The 17,644-nt window shown below is 43.3% G+C and overlaps 1 long non-coding RNA gene across 2 annotated transcripts in view; it reads left to right on the top strand.

The window, feature by feature from the left end:
• LOC133268300 (uncharacterized) overlaps window positions 1-14,376 on the top strand; it is a 63,322-nt gene extending 48,946 nt beyond the window's left edge. The window contains exon 4 of one of the 2 annotated variants that reach the window (XR_009743032.1): window positions 14,249-14,376. This is a non-coding gene — a long non-coding RNA (uncharacterized LOC133268300). The remainder of the gene's footprint in view (window positions 1-14,248) is intronic. The other variant, XR_009743031.1, reaches the window with a different exon arrangement.
• Window positions 14,377-17,644: the final 3,268 nt, after the last annotated feature.

The following is a 17,644-nucleotide window of genomic DNA, read 5'->3' as shown; positions in this document are numbered from 1 at the left end:
TGCCACAGGCAGGGACACCTTCCACTAGAGCAGCTTGCTCCAAGCCCCTGTGTCCAACCTGGCCTTGAACACTGCCAGGGATGGGGCAGCCACAGCTTCTCTGGGCACCCTGTGCCAGCGCCTCAGCACCCTCACAGGGAAGAGCTTCTGCCTAATGTATGACCTGTGACCAGGAGGTATGTATCTGTGTGTGTAGGTCTGTCTGTTTGCTCTGTAGCTTCTAGGGAGGTTTAAGAAAGCTTCTGTATTTGTCACAAATTAACTTGCAGCAGAAAAAGCATCTGGATAGCTTGAAAAAATGTATTAGAAAGGTGTAAATGTAACTGGTTGAAATGGCAAAGGTTACACATTCTGCTCAGCTTGACCTCAGTGAAGGATTGAGCTAGAGAGATGCTTAAGTACCATTCCTGATGCTTTTAATGCGACTATGTAGAGATTAATACACTGACTGTGAAATTCTCAGAATGGTGTGAATTTAAGTGGTTTACATTTCCTTTCTGACCATGCCGGCGAGTTAACTATGATGAGAGAGAAGAAATATGGCTCAAAAGAGAGTTGGAGAGCAGAAGGTGTTGCAAATAAAGAAACAAACTCCAAACAGTGCTTAAATTTGAAGGAAATAAACCCCAGTTGTTAGCTTAAGATCATCTGGGGAAAGCTTTTGTGGGAGTTAATAAATACACTGTATTCTGTTGATGTTAAATGCTTTGAACACCTCAGAGGAAACTAAGGCTTGTTAAAAGCAAGAATGACGTTACTTTCTCTTGCAGGTAACTCTTAAGTCTAAATTAGTGAGAGAAACCAAGCTGCAGAGATCCAAGCTGTTGGACCTCTCCTTAGCTGGAAAAATGATCACTAAATAACTTGAACAAAGCCCTGAAATAGATATTTTTTTTGAGAATGTAAGGGAAAATGTGTGGAGAAGAGTTAATAAAGATGAGCTTGAAGTCTATAAAGAACCTCATATAGTAAAGGTAATGAAATCCCTAGCCATTTTGTTGGCAGAGCCTACCTTTAGCATGATGAAAGACAGAACAGCCAAGCATTTCTTGGAAGGCTGTTCTCATGGTATTTGACCTGGGTGCTGATCAAAGACACAGCTATTATGAGCATGACCAAGGGCCCTTCATGTGAATTAGTAGCAATGGAGAAAAAATGCCCTTGACACTTCTTAGCAAATGATGAAAAGAGCCAGGGTTTTTTTTGGTCTGTAGAGCTAGTAAATAAGGAGCTAGCACTGCATTAGAAGCTGGATGTCATAGCAGTGTTTCTGTACTAGCAGATACGATGCAGTAAAAGTGCACTGAGGATTTTGCATGGAGTAAGTTGGAGGGAAGATCTGACCCAATTATTATGCATCAGTGGAGATTTGCAAACCGGGGCCAATATACTTGGATACTTGGGAGGATTTTAAAGAGTTAGAGCTGTTGGACTCACAGCTGTGGGAGAAAGCAGTTTGGCTGGAGGTCTGAACAGTGATTACTGGAAGGGTTCTGATGGCTGCAGTTTTGGTTTTCATGTGAATTCTTAGATAAAATGTCCCTGCACATACATGAGACTTGGATAATTCTGATCTGTTTGGCCTTAATCTGTTTCTTTGCTTACTTTTGTATTCTGCCCTTCTCAACTGCTAGCACAATATTTTTATGACTTGGACTTACTCTTTATGCTGTTCACTTGTAGGAGTACTCCTGTCCTTAGCTAGCCTGCATAGCTGTTCTGGGATAGGGGCCAAAGTCCTTTGAAGCTTGTGGAAAGACTTGTGGATGGGGCTCTGTCACACAGCCGGTTCTCAGGACCAAAGGTTTTCATGATTCTCTGCCAGGCTCCGACTCTAGATGTTGACCTAGTTCAATAGTGCCAACCCCTTTACATTTTCAATGTCCTAAAACTCTTTATTCCACACTGACACGTAGCTAAGTCAATGTTAAGTGATGAGTTGATGTTCTGAAAACATGTGTGATGACATCTTCTGGGAGCTGCTATGTAGACATTTCCCAACTCCAGAAATACTTTGGTTTCAGTTCCTTGATGTTTTGTGTTTATAGATCACTCTTCCTTCCTAGTATCCTTGCTTGGCAGAAAAAGTTATTATCATTTGTATGTATGTATGTATATAATCATAGAATAGTTAGGGTTGGAAAGGACCTTAAGATCATCCAATTCCAACCCCCCTAGATGTATATGCACATATGTGTACATGCGCATACATATAGGCACATAAGGGTCAGTCCATTACCTTGCTCTCTTGCTCTGAGCTCACCCTGTCCCTTTATTCTCTGTCACAGTCCCTCTTGCAATGGCTTTTCAGCTCAGAGCTTTTCTCTGCATCCCGCTTCCTCTTTACACATTTAAAGGACAAGCTGTTCTTCCTCCAATGCCTTTTGTTCCCATGACTCTTTCTCAGACTTTTGCATTAGCCATTAGTATCCTGTTGGCCCTGATAGCTCATTGAACTTGGTCTTGAGTCAATGGGCTTGTTTTGAACCGATTAGAAAAGATTTCCTTTCCTTTATCAAAGCTAAACAAAACCAAGGAAATTAAATTAAATACAAAACTGTGTTTAAATAACAGTAGGGTTGTGACATAAGGCAGGAAGCTCAAAGATAAGGCTGATGATCTGTCCAGAACCTCAGCTTGGAGGGGCACTGTTGCGGGACTGCAGCCCAGAATGTTAGCTATGATATAGCATTTTTGTGGGGTTTAATCACTTGTCTATCAGAATAGTAATTGTCTGGAGTAAGTCAGAAAATAGCATCAATCAACTGGGAAGGGAGAAAGGGCACAAGTAGTCTTCAATTGTGCTTAACACCATCACTCTCTGCAGGCTGAGACCTGAATACCTTAATGTGGTGAGGACAGCAAAGGTACAGGAACCACAGTAATGAGGCTTAAAAGGGCCTCTAAAGGACTGTCCTCACAGTGTTTCTCATTCATGAATGGATGAGATAATGTCTGTTGTGCATTTCAGACTGTTTCTAGGGTAAGAAACGTTGCTAACCCAGGCATCTTTTGCTGACCTTGCTCCACAGTTTTATTGCTAATCCTTTTCACATACTTTTAAAGCCTTGCACAGGGAGAGAGGGAGAGCATCAAAAATCAGTTTATTCTATCCTTCTCTTAGGTTCCTTGATGAAAACTAAAGATTATGTCTGCACTTCATGGTAAAGGACTTGGAGTATCTGAAGGGGGCCTGTAAGGATGCTGGGAGAAGGACTATTCATTAGGGACTGTAGTGATAGGGACAAGGGGTAATGGGTTAAAACTTAAACAGGGGAAGTTTAGATCGAGGAAGAAATTCTTTACTGTGAGGGTGGTGAGGCACTGGAATGGGTTGCCCAGGGAAGTTGTGAATGCTTCATCCCTGGCAGTGTTCAAGGCCAGGTTGGACAGAGCCTTGGGTGACATGGCTTAGTATGAAGTGTCCCTGCCCATGGCAGGGGGGTTGGAACTTGATGATCTTAAGGTCCTTTCCAACCCTAACTATTCTATGATTCTATGATTAATGCTATGGCTGAAAACATCTTAAGTTACTAACTCCAGTATATCGATTGTACATGAGATTAGAAATGAGAGTTATGAAGTGCCCATTCACCCCGAACCTCATGGACATTGCTCACACTTCCCCTCCATGCTGGTGTCTGCTAATTTGTGTCTGACCTCTTGCTAGAGAAGTAGTTGAATGTGATGACTTCAGGTGTACTGAACTGTCCTGTGGTTTCACTTGGCTACAGCCTCTGGCCTAAGCAGAAGTTGTGATGCTCACATATTCACCAGTAGACTGAGAGCCAAGTTCAGGGTTGGAGAAGGCCAAAGGAAAACTATTCTCTCTGCTAGCAAATCCTTGGGCATGGAAACACAGGGATGCATTGCAGGAAGTGAGTAGTGCACAGTAAGAACTGCAGGTCTTTTGCCTTCCATCCACTTTTCTAAGGCGTATGGTAAATCTTCCTTTTTAAAACCTGACTCCATTATCCTTACTTTATGTGAGTGCATTTGAATTGCACTGACTCTAAATATTTCCTTATTTTTAAGTAATATGTTTAAAGTTCTCTCAAGAAGCATTAGTATTCATGGGGTGGCCCTCAGTGCTGCTGACAGACAGCTGTAAGGGCAAAAAAGCCATAGCTCTGGTATTAAAGATAGAAGGAACTCAAAACATGGACTAACTTCCTCACTTGCTATAAATTCAGTGGGGTTATTTCTCTCAAGATTAGTTGGGCATTGGCAGCTTCTAATTGGAGGTATTGCAGATATTGTGCCATCTAAAAGATATGGACCTGAGGGAACTATGGAGAAATTCAAACCTCATATAGAAGGTATATAATGGTTTAAATATGTGAAATGTTGCTGGAATGCTGGCCAGTCAGGATGCTCTGGGGCAGGTTTGGTGAAGAGATGTGCCTGGCACAGTGCAGTGGCCTCTGATGTTCCCATCCAGCATAGCTCAAGACAGTGGGAGTGGGCATAGGAAGAAAACCTCCTGACAATGCCCAAAGGCAACCCCACTTGGAGCTCTAACTCCATCCTGTGCAAAGCAGGTGTTGTCAGTATCTAAAGGTTCTTTGCCCTTGTTATCTGTAGCTGTTATCAGGTGAGGCCACAGCCAGAGGGATGGGTAGTATAAAAGAATACATACCAGTGACCCTTAAATTATAAAATGCCTAAAGCTTGGGACCACCTGGAAGATGCTGTTAGGAGAGGAACAGAGATGACGGATGACTTTCTCCTTTTTGTTCTCGCTGCTGTTGTCATTCCAAATGCCAATCCTTCTCAGCCTTATCCTGCTCCATCTTAGCATTAGTTTAACTGCATGGATGGTTTCCTTTGCCTGTGGCAATTTAGGGCTCATCCATCTGGAAAGGCCTGCCACAGTGCGTGTGAGAATTCATCTCGGCAGGAAGGAATGCCAGTTACTTTGCCTTAATGATTGACAGAGTCGCTGTAATTATAGTTACACAAGCTGATATCCAGTGTGCTTCTCTCTCCTACCCCCAACTGGGATACATCCTGTGTGTTTGTATTTGCAGGTTTCCCCCTCACTGGAACAGAGAAGAGAGTTGTTAAAACCCTGTTTTGATTCACCCTTCTTCCTAGGCAAACAAGTATCTTCTCCTTTATGGTATTTGTTCACAGAAGATCTTTTGAAGCTGAAGGATGGATGTGTTTTGTAGAAGATAAGGACACCTTGTTTTTCTTTGCTTAGCTGTTTCCCTCAACTCCAGTGCCGGAAGAGGCATCCCTGATCTCTCTCCCTGATCCTTCTTCTGCTGGTATCAGGTTTTCTTTACCTGACTCGAAGTTCCCTCCTGCTATGCTTCTTTGAGTTTTTATTTCACTTAGGGCATACAACGCAAAGAAGGGCCCAACCATACAAAGAGAGGACTGACAGCAGAACTAGCCAATGGAGGAGTGAAGGTGACCCAAGCAGCAAGCCTGCTCCTTCCTCTGTCACAGGCCAAGCCAAAAAAAGGGATGAATGTGGGAAGTATCCCAAAGCAGAAAGCAGTGAATATTTATGAATTAGGTTCTCAGAACACTCTTGCTGTAGGGTGATGACCAAAAAAGCTCTTTAAACAGCAGTGTCATGTGACTGTTCCCCATTTGGTTTTGGTTATTTAATGGAAGTTAGATTGACAGCAAGCTCTTTAATGAAAGGCCTTAAGAAAGAACATATTGTTGATCTGGAAAAGCTGATAAACAACTGGCAACCATGCATGGTATTTCATGCTAAACCAAGATAAAAAGATTCCCTCCCCTTTCTCCCCCATTCCCCCTTGTTTCTTTTTGGGATGAAGTGAACATATGTTTTGTCCCCATGAACGGGACGTGATTTTGATCAAGGCTTTGGCTTGTCCAGCGAGCCTAAAGCAATTTTTGTGTTTGCAAATAACAAAAATGATCTTTTTAAGATTGGCAGCCTCCCACCCTCACATGGAACAAACCACCTCACAGCTTCGACTGTGACACAGGGGCTGGCAGCCGGCTTCTCAGTGAGCTGGAGGGAGTCTGCATAGCACTGCTGAAACATGAGTGTCTCCTCAGAGTGGGGTTTGTAACCAAAGCATGGCTTGTTTCCTCAGCCAGTATCTACACTCAGACCCACGGAGCTCTAATAGCATCATAGAATCATGGAATGGTTTGAGTTGGAAGGGACCTTAAAGCTCATCCAGTTCCAACCCCCTGCCACGGGCAGGGACACCTTCCACTAGAGCAGCTTGCTCCAAGCCCCTGTGTCCAACCTGGCCTTGAACACTGCCAGGGATGGGGCAGCCACAGCTTCTCTGGGCACCCTGTGCCAGCGCCTCAGCACCCTCACAGGGAAGAGCTTCTTCCTTGTATGCAACCTAAATCTTCCCTCTTTTAAGTTGAACCCAAACTTGGTGTAATGCTTTACACCAAGTAATAATTAGCCTGCCATGTCTCGTGACACTTAAAAATGTCTGTACCAGCTCCTAAAGACTCATCACTGAGTTTCTTTATTTCCAATTAAAATAAATATACAGTAAGCAAATATTCCTCAAGTTCCATCAAGCTCTAAATGCCTATTTTCATTGCACCATGCTGTTTGTCAGGCCTTGTTCTGGTGCATGTTGCTTATGATCTTCCCATGATTACACTTCCCTCTGTAAGAGTGTTTAGGATATTTCATCAATCATGCGTGAAGTTCCTTTGTCATGAAAGAGTGATGTGGTTTAATTTATAAGAACCATGTTGAGAACATGTTTCCTTCTAAAAAGTGAAACCTCTTCTTACCAGTACTTCATTTGGAACTGACAGGGCCAGAAAACAACTTCAGCTGGTCTTAAGGACTTTGCTGTGCTCCAGAAGGCTCAGTTCCTCTTGTAGCCTGCAAAGGCAGCCTTCATGAAGGGCTCAGTATAGTAATCCACTGTATGTGGATGCCACAGATTGTAACTCTGATAAAGTCCAGGTCTAAACATATGGTTGGAAGTTTTCCACCACGCAGAGGTGGAAAGATGCATTTTGGTGACCTAAAGCATGCCCAAAGATACTCAAGATGATTTAAAGGGAGATGTGAAGGGATTCCAGCATTAATGGATCATCCCCACACAGTCTCAGGGTGCCTGCTTCTATTGTGAGTGCATTTTGTTCTGCTTTAAGCCTCAGACAACTTATGCTAGTCTGTTATTTGCAATACTGGGGGGTCAAACCCCAGAATCTTCTCAATCAAAGCTGTGCCATCATCTCACTGCATGTGCTACACTCTCACAAGGAAGCTGGTTAACCGGCTGGTCATATTCCCTCATGCCCTTTTCCATGCCCAGCATCAAGGGCCGTGAACTGCTCGTAAGACTGGGAATCTCCACACCTCAGTTGTAAGTCTATATCACTAACACAATGGCAAACAGTTGGTCTGTGGAACCTCAAGCAAATCTTCCTGACGTCGTAGTTTTCCAGTTCCAGATCTGCATGTATGTTACCTGTTTGCTGAGTGGATTGTAAAGAATGGCTTATAGGGAAATCATTGATTCAGAAATGAACTAAGCAGATGCCTTCCCAAGCAATGACTGTGAAGCTTCTGCAATTGTCCCTCTACCTTGACTGATTATTTTCATCCAGAATTGATGGAAATCTGGGCAGAACAGAGATAGAAAAGAAAAGGTCCTGTGAGCTGCCACGTTTGTTGGCACGTGGCTTTTGATGTTGGCATCAAAACTGAGAGGCTGTGGCTCACATCAGTGAAGCTACATGAGCTCATGTCTGTGTTGCTCACATGCTCCCACTTCCCAGTAAAACAGGAGAGGGTGCATTGGCATCACATGAAGAAGCTTTTTTGTCTCTTTCAAATGTCAGCTTTTCCCTCTGGAGACTTGTAAGCACAAAATGACAGTGTCCCCAGGTCATGCATTACTCAGCAGCAACATGAGGCCCCCAGATGTGCTGTGGTTCCAGTTCACAGGATGTTCTTTGTCCGGGGGACATTGTTCCCCTTTTTTTTGTTCTATTACGTTTGGTTTGTTTTAATCCATCTGGCTAGGAAAGGCAGGAGCCAATGTACTGATTTGACTTGAACTTGAGGCATCATTCTCAAAGATCCTCCCATTTCCCGTTGTGTCTTCAGCTCCTGAGAAGAACAGGGATTTTCCCTTCGAATGGGCATTATAGACATGGTCCTGCACTGCTGTCCTTCATGTTTGGAGTGTGCATAGAAGTCAGGATGTATTCCATATCCGAAGTAGTCACCGGGGTCTTCTCAGGCTATAGCTGATCCTTTGAGCTATAACAGACATGATATGTAAAAGCTAAAGTGACTCTCCATTCTGACAATGCCATAGCAGTGTCCCGTGTTGAGATGGCTTTAAGTTGTCCCGGTTTGGAAACAGAGTAAGTGAGGCTGAGATGTGGCAGTTGCACAAAGATCTTCTTTCACTTCAGTTTGAAATGGGTGTAGCATATGGACATGCTTGGGGATTGCGAGAAGGATCACCGTGTTTTGTAACAACTGTAGATTTAAAAACTGAGTTTTCTTTCAGTTGTACATGTGTGAAAGACTGCCTCACTCCCTAAAGATTTATCAGGCCTGAGAGCACACAAAGGGAGGTTTGTACTCCATCCAAACTCCTCATAAAGCAGTTTGGTTGCCCAGTTCTGACTCTTCACTGTGAGTCCGTATGCCCAGGGTGCTCTGCAGCTTCATTCACAGTCATGTATGCCAGTTGAACTCCACTGGTTTCAACAGAGCTTGGTTGCTGTTCCCCAAACCAGCACAGCCATATGGCATACACATTTTTTTTGCTGTTACATAAATATAAAATAGAGAAGTTAAAACTTAGGTGTATGGCAGAGGAAGCACAGTGCGCCTCATATGAACTCAAGACGTCAGCTGCCTTTATGGAAAAAAGGAAGATGGAGTTTGGCCCAGTTAAAGGTACTTTGCTAAGAGACAAATGAGGGATGTTGCAGAATGACTCTGGGATACCATTGGCAGTAAGAAGAGGAATGGTTGTCTTTACTAATGGAACTTTCCTATGAGAGAATGAGTTCTGAATTCCTAAAGACCTATGAATTGCTCGAGGCTCATAGAGAAGTGTTCCCATCAGCTAGTGGGAGTCACTGGCTTCATGTGTGTCAGTTTGCAGCATGGTCCATATGTCTGGTGACACATGAATACTCTAGAAGGTGAGTAGTTGTTACTGTGTGAGCACCCTTGCAGAGCACATCTGTCTGCAGAGGTCCTCAGCTGTAGGTAGATTTTTACAGACCCTTCTTCCAAGGTAGGTGCTATTGAATTGCCTGATTTGGGGCTCTCTATAGTCAGCTCCCATCACTTGTTTGAGAACCTTAAGCATTTGTATGTGCTGCTGGTGCCACAGAGTCTCGTGCATGGCCAAGAAGAGGGGTGAAGGTTCCTGGTTTGTGGAAAAGACCGGGAAGGAGATCTAAAAGGAAGAGGAAAGGACTCAAAAATAGAGTTAAGTTTTCCAAGAATTTGGATAGCTTTGAAAAATTTTTATTTTTAAAGATACAATAATAGAGTATTTTTAGGAAACACTTTTAGGAGTTCAGTTTAGGACAGTGCAGCACTAATTTGAGCCCCCAAAACATTAAAATGGAGTGTGTTTCTATAGCAGCTAATAGAGGCAACAGGATTTGTATTAAATTCATGATGAAATATGTCCCCAGTTCAGGTGAGCATTTTTCATCCTTTGGTAGAGAGAGATGTGGTGAGATCATAGTTAATAAAGATCCCCGATTTGGATGAAATGAACCCTTAGGAGGGCTGCAGGCAGTAGAACCACTCTGCTTATGAAACCTCATTGCAGTGTTGCCCCAGTGAACCCTGCAACAGATGCAGTTTTCAGGTACCCCATCATCAACAGGCTTCAATGAGCCAGGGTTTGAAAATGTCCAGCTACCTCTTGACTGGGTGCCAGGCTTGACTCATGTAAGTAGAAATCTGGAACACTTTTGAGAATCCTATAAGAAAATCCATAGTTTTTTCTAGACATGGGTTTATAAGTAATGTGGGCCAGGGATCACGTCTTTGTCTTCTGTATAATTGTTTTTATCTCTGCAGAATGGTATTGTGAGACAGCTTTTCCTTCTCTTTGCACATCCCAAATTTGGGGCTTAATGCCCAGATCACAGAATCATAGAATGATATGATAAATACAGCCTTCCAAATATCTGAAGGGGGCCTGCAAGGATGCTGGGGATGGACTCTACATTAGGGACTGTAGTGATAGGACAAGGGGTAATGGGTTAAAACTTAAATAGGGGAAGTTTAGCTTGGATATAAGGAAGAAGTTCTTCACTGTAAGGGTGGTGAGGCACTGGAATGGGTTGCCCAGGGAAGTTGTGAATGCTCCATCCCTGGCAGTGTTCAAGTCCAGGTTGGACAGAGCCTGGGGTGATGTGGTTTAGTGTGAGGTGTCCCTGCCCATGGCAGGGGTTTGGAACTAGGTGATCTTAAGGTCCTTTCCAACCCAAACCATTCTGTGAGTCTATGATTTTCTCTTGGAGAAACTGGCAGCAAGAACTCAGCACAAACTGATCATATAGATCCCAGGAGCTCGTGGTGCAGCCTCTAGGAACATTAAAATAGATGTCCTCCATGTGAAAGATGGGTAAAAGAGAAGGGGTTGGCTCCCTTTCTTTATAATGGGTGTAATTCTGTATTAAGCCTCACTTTGAATTTAACTACTGTTAGGATATGTTTGTTTTTAAGGAAGTCCCACCCCCTTTCTAGATTTTGTTTCAAACTTTCTCATTGAATTCTATTTTCATCCTGGTAGGAGTTAGATTGGTATCATGGGAGCCTGCTGTAGATCCACGATTTCAGTGCTCCTAGAGAACGGTATTAGGGCTGGAAATTGAGGGTCAAGGATGAAAAGCAGTGGAATTCAGTATCTTTCTGATGCTGAGCTCTGGTCCTGGTGAAGTCATACACAGCAACTGCTGTGAAGTAACTCCCCTCTGAGTGCTGCATGTGCAAGGAAACTGGCAGTATGTGCAGTGAGAAGCAGACTTGAGCCTCCTCAGGCCTGCGTAGACGCTGAAGTTTAGTCTGAAATCTCGACTGGTATTTTTTTAAACCCTCTCCAAAACCTACAGGAAAGTTATGTATTTTAACAAATATTTTAAAGCATTTTAAAGGGAAGGAAAGAGCTTATAATTAACATCTCTCTCAATCTCCTGTTTTTTCTCTTAATTTAAAAACATCTGGCCTCTGGCGTTGACAGATAAACTCCTTAATCTCTTTACTTATGTTAAATGTGCTCTCCAAGTTGTATTTTTCACTTCTAATTTAGTGACATCTGAGGGGTGTGCATGTGGGAAGTGAGCCAGAGGCTGAAGTATTTGCAAGAGAATTGGTGCAGTGACTTTATTGTTGGAAACACACCTGAACAACGGATGCCCACAGACTCTTTTGGCTACCTACATCTGTCTTGGCAGCTGGTGGAGGATGAAGCCTTCTCCACTCATAGAAGTCAGGCTGAGCGTGCAAGGACCTGCTGGGGCTGACATTGTTAAAGGCACTGAATCCCTGACTGATGTGGTTTGCTGATTATTTCCTCCTGTGCCTATCCAGGGCTGGGTTAGGTTGTAACTGTTGTTGTATGTTCAATTCATGGTCATAGAATCATAGAATCCCAGACTGGTTTGGGTTGGAGGGGACCTTAAAGCTCATCCAGTTCCAGCTCCTGCCATAGGCAGGGACACCTTTCACTAGGGCAGGTTGCTCCAAGCCCCTGTGTCCAACCTGGCCTTGAACACTGCCAGGGATGGGGCAGCCACAGCTTCTCTGGGCACCCTGTGCCAGGGACTCAGCACCTTCATAGTGAAGAGTTTCCTCCTATTCCAGGTCCTTCTGTAGACTCCTGTGCAAAACTAGTACTGTATGGACAATTCCTCAGTGGCCTTCAGTGAACTTGAGCTGCAGTAGATGAACCCAAAGCAGCTCCGTTCTAATGGGAGTCACTTGTAATGTTGCCAGGAAAGGCAAACTGTTTAGTGGCACTTGCTTCCCAAGGGTGTGTGAAGGGCTATTTGGCATATGATGCTGTTAGTATCTGGGGTTTAATAGGAGTTTGGCTGACAAAAGTCTGGCATATAATTGTATTTAGAGCTGTGAAATCAAAGATTACTTGCTAAATATAAGCCTGTTCTCTGAAATGTTTCTCCCATGACAAGTGTGCCCTGTTAGGAACCTCCTGTATCTCTTCAGATGGATTGTGTTTAATCGTGTTTACCCTGTGGCTACCTGCTGTCAGAGGTGACTTTGTCCATATAAATCTGCTTCCTCACTTCAATGGAGAAAGGCACACAAAGTCCTGATGATGCTATGAAATGTGATGGATGCACCTCAGTAAGGGTTGGGTCTCCTTACTGCTTCTGGAGTTTTTTTTTGTCCTGGAATCTAGTACTTCTGTGGTGCTTTTGGAATTAAAAGTTTGTTGTTCTCAAAGCTGCAGGAAAATGCTTAAAAATAGAAGCCCTCTGAGCCATATAAAATAAAAGGCAAGAATTAAGAGTATGGTGATTACTGGGTTTGGTTGGTCTGTAAACTGAATGATTTCCTTGGGACTTGTGGAAGTATAAAGTGTCCTGACTCTTGAGTGCTTGGAGTTTCCAAGGCTGAGGAAGCAATTCTTCATGGAGTGGGGGTTAGCAAAAGCCTGTGCCTGGAATACGTGGTAGAGAATGAAGATTGTCAACACACCTGCACTGACATTTTTAAGGCAATCATCTCAGTTTTCCCTGTTCTGTCCCACACTTCATAAATGAGTAATTGCAAGGCGTTTTAAAGAGTCCTCGTGTGTACTTGCAGTCAGATGGTATGTCAGTGAGAACTGAGCAAATGGGAAAAAATCCTCATGGATATTATTTCAAATTCCAAAATGAATTTAGCTGGCCTGTGTTCAAGCGCCTCGCATGTTAGCTTTGTGGAAACGTGGGTGCCAGTGTTTTACTAGCAAATAAAGGTTTTAAAGCTCAAAGGTTTCAGTGAGTTATTGGAAGTGAATTTGGGAATCTGGACTATCTAATTCAAGGTTTGCACCGTGCTAAGCACCACATTCATTCAGTGGCAGCATCATGAACCTGAGTTCTTTGTGTTTCCCTCAGAGGATGGTTTAATGTTAGTAAACAGTCTCAGAGGAAACAGACTCAGAACTCTACATTGAAACGGTGGAAGTTTCCAATAGTGAAGCTATTTTAGGTAGCAGTGAGCTACTGTGTTTGTAATATTTGAGTTTAAAAGGATTAACAAATGTCCTCTGATGTATCTGAAGCTGTTACCAAGGAGCTGACAGTGACAGTGTTGGAGAAGCTGCAGGCAGTTCTCATTTTTCATAGCAATTTTATGTGTGCAGACATATATCCCTTGCTGGTATCCGCACAGCTAAGATGTGAAGAGCAAAGCCCTGCACAGCCAAAGGCACCCTTCTCTAGTATTTAGCTCTGGATAGCCTGAGATGCAATAAGGAAGTTGAGAGTTCTGACAACTCCAGGTTGATCAAGCAGCTAACACTTAATCCATGCCAGCTGCCTGTGGTTTCCTTCCTACCACTGCCAAAACAGTACTAAATGTGGGTTTCATATTAGAAATAAATCTCTTAGTTTATTACACCATGGTTGTGTTTCTTGAAGTATGCAAACGGATGAGGGATCAGACTAAACTTTGAGCATTGCGGGCACTTTGCTTTCAGAGTAAAATACTTGTTTTCCTGAATTTGGGCCTTTCTTATAGTTATTTGTCACCACTCACTACTTTATGGGATATAAACTGGGGGCGAAGAAGACTGGAGTAGGATCTGGTATAGTGATAAGGACGTGTAGAAGGGAGGGAAGAAACATAAGTAGCAGGTATGTAATGATTAGATAGCTAGAAGTTTGCCGATAGAGTGGATGAACAAAGGTGGTTGTTGAGAGCTGAGAACACTCAAGAAGTATCCTCATTCTCATTGCATTCACTTCCTGCCAGCCTGTGTGCTGGGTGGCCTAAGGAGTCCTTTTGTCTCTGCTTTACATGTAAAGTTTTCTCCCTTGCTGACATGGGCTGAGTAGAGGTAACTCTAGAGAGTCTGAAGCCAAGCACTCTTCTCAAAAGCTGCTACTCCATGCTGACCAGGAGGGCCAAGTAGACGTAAAATGAAGAGTTGGTAAAGGACGAGAACTGAGAGTGTGTGATCAGGAGAGCTGCTTCACTCTGGACTTGTTGGTTGGCTGAACTTTTTCACTGCCCTTTGTGCAAGGACTCAGTTTTCCTTTGTAATTTCAGGAACAACACCCTCTGCCTTTAGGAGGGATGGACCTCTGTGATGGCACATGTGTGGAGTGGGAGAGCCATGGAGACCATCGCCTTTTGTAAGTGTTTCTATGAAGCAGCATTAAGTGCAGGTTACATAATTGTTGTGAGCAATCCTGGTGTTTACACTATCCATTACAAAGTTGTTTGGCAAGTGCCCGCAGCTCAGCCAATGTAACCAGCCAAATCCTGACTTCACATCCTCACAGCCCCACCGAAACGGCTGTGGATTTATATAGATCTGGATGAGGTCAGGACCTGGCTCAGGATCCACAGGAATGGTCAAAGTTGGTGTGTGGAGCTGCACACAAATCCCTGCCTCTGTGCTGGTCATTGCAGGCCGTGAATCTTTTTAAGGCTGAATTGCTGTAATTTTTTAGGTTGATTTAGCAATTGAGAAATATTATTTCTAGTTGTCAAAACAGCAAAAAGGACGAGAAATATGGATTTCACATCCTTGTACAGAGCTTCTGGCAGCTAGTATTCTTTCTGCACTTGTAATGACAAATAGTATTAACCTTAGCCATTTTGCTTGGCACTTGGGGTTGTGTTTTCTTTTGCAGTCGTTATTGCTCCAAGAACAGGGAACAGTTTGTAATCACTGCTTCAGTTTTTCACCAGCCTCATGTCCAAAAACAAGGCTAAAGCCAAGGATTAAAGTGCTTTTTTGTGTGGGAACAAAAGCAGCATGAGTCACAGGACTGATCATGACACCTTGCTTTGGAAGACAGTAGGAAATAGCTCTGCCGTCTCACCAAGATGCCCTGTACTGTGAGCCCAGGGGTTTTGGTCAGCCAAGCACAACCTTTGGTTTTCTTCAAAACTGACTTCTCTTATATTGCTTCTTTCCTTCACGTTTGATGCCCCAAATTTTGCCCCCTAGAATTTGTTTAGCTAAGGTCTTGCAGCCTAATGAGAAGAGGGAATCAAGACAGAAAAGAGAAGTTCCTGAGTTCAGGATCTGCCTTGGTGTGATATCAGTGAGCCTACAAAGGTTTTAAACATAGGCCAGGGGGATGGTCATATTATGACAGTGGTATAAGAGACTGTGTTGTCTGCTGCTGTGTCATTTGTCACCTTCCCAAGGTGCCTGAAGTGGCCCTTCTACTTCAAAGCTGTTTTAGTGTGTCCTTTTCCACAGATGCACACCAAGCACAACAGTATTGGTTCCTGTTTTAGATGTGATCCTGTAGGAACTCAGCAGCCAGGTAGCCACACAGCACTCAGGGGAACCTCCTTGGTCATTGTGTCCCTTCTCGGCATACTGCAGGATGAACGGTCGTGTTCTACAGTTCCATTCATAAACTCATCAAGCCAAAGTCAGTGTGCACAGTATGATATCCTGTGTCTGCAGCACAGGGTGGTCTTTTTGGAAGGCTGTTCCAGAGAGCTTTTTACCAAAATGGATGTGATATAAGCAATATTTCATTGCTAGACTTGTAAATATGGAAACCCATCTGGTTGGATCATATTTTAAGAGGATATGGATGCTGGTGTATGTTATTACAAGGAATGAGAACATTTATGATATGCTGTAAATTAAAGAGTGAGATCCTGCACAAAGAACTACTCTTCCCCACCATGTTGTAGGTGATCTTTAGGAATAATTCTTCATACACCAAGGAGAAAATAATACCTAAACCTAGAAAGCCTTCACTTAAACTGACCTAGCTATCATCCCCAGCTCTCCCATTTTGCAATAAAGCAGAAGCTAATCTAATGCCATGGAGTTGTTCAGGGCGCGGGGAAGTCTCCCACGTACCCCAGCTGTTTACTGAACAACCTTAGTATCTTGAACCAAAACAAATGGGGCAGCTTTATCAGTAGACCCTCTCTGCTTTTCTAATCCTGTTTCTCATGCAAGCTCATTGTAATAATCCAGGCTGGATGTTATCCAGACAGCTGGTGGATGTTGTCATTCTTCCATTGACTTGACAATGGAGGTGTGGGCCAAGAGTGAGAACCTGGAAGAATAATTGCCTTGACCACAGAGGGGTGGGAAAAGGCATCGCTGGCAGTTTTGGAAGCAATAATTACTGAGAGTCATGCAAAATCCTCTCCATCTCTTGCTGGATGATTGGAAGGATTCAGCTCTGCATGCCATCACTGGGGTTTTTTGGCTTGGAGAAGTATTTAGAGGTTCATTCATTACTTGTTATAATCCCTCCCAGTTCAGCTGTGCTGAAAGTGAAATATTTACATTAGAAATAACATCATTGCTGCCAATAACTGAACTGCCCATTGTAGAACCTGTGAGGGAAATGAAGCCTTTATAGTGCACTTTGCTATGGCATTCTCTTGATCATTCAGATTTTGCTCCCTGGGTACCATAATGGATGTGTGACCTTCAAAAGAAACTGTGAGTGCAGCCAGCTTTTTACTACATAGAATTAGCTTTTCAAATACTTCCCTTTTGAACTACCTACCACTTGAATCTGTGGCCAGTTTCTGGGCCTTCTTGGCTTAGGTCTGCTCTCTTTAGACTTTGTCTTACTCTCTGCAGATTTATATTGCCCTGTTAACACAATTTGAGTCCAAACACTACATCACAACTGTGGGCTTTTGGGCAGCTCTCCAGCAGTGTGCTGAATCTTTCTCTTTTTGCCTTGCTTTTAATAATTCTATTATATGTGGACAGAGCTGCTGCTGCTTTTAATGCATGTCTTGTTGAAGCTTTGCAGGCTCCTTTAGATTTACACAGGACTCTCTTATAAAACAAGAAACCAAATTTCTTATCCATTCCAATCCCAAATCTGTGTGTTTCTCTTATTTCCAAACACTTCATTTAGAGAGCTGGCCAGAGAAGCCTGAGCTAATGCCACGTGCCTTATGCAATTCAGTTGTTTAGTCCAGGCAAGCTTTGCTTTTGTAAACTTTTTGAGAGATCTAGAATTAAATGTGAAACATGAGTCAAACAGGTTTTGGACGTGTTTAACTTGGAACACTTTGTAGTTGTGATGTCCTGATTCAGTACAGGAGAAGGTACTGCTTTGCCCCCCAACAGCTTTGTAAGATGGCTGTTGACCGGATAGATATGTACTTACTCATCTTGCTCCTGATTCGTTTGCTGTGGTTACTCCATCTCCAGCAAGGCAAGCAGCGAAACTTTGCCAAAGAAACTCACGTTTCTGCTTCTGAGATTTCAAAATGAGAAGAAAGCCCAGACCTGCAGGAAATATTCCCATCCATCCTTGAAAGAATGTAGAACAGGCAGGCACGGAATCTGCTTTGGGCTACCACTGTAGCAGAAGTGCTTTATGCAGACCAGGTATGAGCGAATGGTTAGGTAATCCCTGAGCATATCCATGAAATGGATGTGCATGTGAAATGATGCATGTGAAATGGATGCATGTGAAACTCTTATCTAAT

Source organism: Pezoporus flaviventris, unplaced genomic scaffold (genome assembly GCF_033815535.1).
Source record: "Pezoporus flaviventris isolate CSIRO_AGI_PZ_B2104156 unplaced genomic scaffold, CSIRO_AGI_Pfla_v1 ptg000013l, whole genome shotgun sequence".
NCBI lineage: Eukaryota > Metazoa > Chordata > Aves > Psittaciformes > Psittacidae > Pezoporus > Pezoporus flaviventris.
This window is presented reverse-complemented; position numbering and strand designations above follow the sequence as displayed.